Source organism: Cebus imitator, unplaced genomic scaffold, assembly GCF_001604975.1.
Source record: "Cebus imitator isolate Cc_AM_T3 unplaced genomic scaffold, Cebus_imitator-1.0 Scaffold234, whole genome shotgun sequence".
Classification (NCBI taxonomy): domain Eukaryota; kingdom Metazoa; phylum Chordata; class Mammalia; order Primates; family Cebidae; genus Cebus; species Cebus imitator.
In genome coordinates, this window is record NW_016107549.1 from 3,476,627 (window position 1) to 3,478,244 (window position 1,618).

The following is a 1,618-nucleotide window of genomic DNA, read 5'->3' on the forward strand; positions in this document are numbered from 1 at the left end:
CCGGCTAATTTTTTGTATTTTTAGTAGAGACGGGGTTTCACCATGTTGACCAGGATGGTCTCGATCTCTTGACCTCGTGATCCACCCGCCTCGGCCTCCCAAAGTGCTGGGATGACAGGCGTGAGCCACCGCGCCCGGCTGGTTGCCACCTTCAATGCCCACACCCCTAGGGATTTTTCAGAGCTAACTCTTGGCTCACTAATGAGTTCCTGTTCAGTGATTCTGGGCTTTTCCTAGCCCCCCACAACTCAGAGATGGCAGGTCAACTTAGCCTCCTGGTGCCCCCTGAGCCCGTCCCATCCTCCAGGTAGGATGGTCAGCAGAAAACTGCTTCCAAGAAAAAGAACCACTCACCGGGGAGATGGTAAACAGGGAGTTATCGAAGGACATGTCTGAAACAGAAAGAGAAAGAAAACCCAGGACTGGGACCAGTTGTAACTTCCCTGCTCTCTGCTGTCCCCATGCCTCCCCCCAGCCCACAGGGAAGCAATTGGGGTTCAACTCCCAGCATCCTCTCCAGCACCCTTCCAACCCATTCTGTATGGTGAACTGTTCACACCTACAAACTAAACCACGTCAGCCAGGTGTGGTGACTCACACCTGTAATCCCAGCACTTTGGGAGGCCAAGGTGGGTAGATCACCTGAGGTTGGGAGTTTGAGACCAGCCTGACCAACATGGAAAAACCCCATCTCTACTAAAAATACAAAATTAGCCAGGCACAATGGCATATGCCTTTAGTCTCAGCTACTAGGGAGGCTGAGGCAGAAGAATCACTTGAACCCAGGAGGCAGAGGTTGCGGTGAGCTGAGATTGCACCTTTGCACTCCAGCCTGGGCAACAAGAGTGAAACTATGCCTCAAAAAAAAAAAGCAAAACCAGGCTGGGCATGGTGGCTCACGCCTGTAATCCAGGCACTTTGGGGGCCAAGGCGGGTGGATCACCTGAGGTCGGGAGTTCAAGACCAGCCTGACCAACATGGTGAAACCCCATTTTGAAAAAAAAAAAAATTGAAAAAGGAATGAAAAAAAAAAAACCAAACTGAACCACGTTCTTCTACACAAAGCCTTCCTAAGGGGATCTCTCATGGCCTTGGGAAAATGGGTGTCTTCCAGAAGGAGCACCTGCCAGCTCCTCCATCTCCTCCCCACCCTGATCTCCTCTAATTGCTCCATCACCCATTTTTTCCTTGTTTTTGAGAAGGAGTCTCCCACTGTCACCCAGGCTGGAGTGCAATGGCACAATGTTGGCTCACTGCAACCTCTGTCTCCCGGGTTCAAGCGATTCTCCTGCCTTGGCATCCCAATAGCTGAGATTACAGGCATAAGCTATCATGACCAGCTAATTTTTGTATTTTTAGTAGAGACAGGGTTTCATCATGTTGAACAGGCTGGTCTCAAACTCCTGGTCTCAAGAGATCTGCCTACCTCAGCCTCCCAAAGTGTTGGGATTACAGGTGTGAGCTACCACACCAGGACTCCATCACCCATTCTTGTAGGTCTCTGCTTAATCATCACTTCTAGACAGGCGAGGTGGCTCACGCCTGTAATCCAAATGCTTTGGAGGGCCAAGGAGGGAGGACTACAACACAATTTTTTTTCTCTACAAAAAAAAAAAAA

General features: G+C 50.1%; 1 long non-coding RNA gene across 1 annotated transcript in view; it reads right to left on the reverse strand.

Moving 5' to 3' along the window:
* LOC108282004 overlaps positions 1 to 570 on the reverse strand; it is a 9,499-nt gene extending 8,929 nt beyond the window's left edge. Inside the window, exon 1 of the long non-coding RNA XR_001816231.2 lies at positions 355 to 570. This is a non-coding gene — a long non-coding RNA (uncharacterized LOC108282004). The remainder of the gene's footprint in view (positions 1 to 354) is intronic.
* Positions 571 to 1,618: the final 1,048 nt, after the last annotated feature.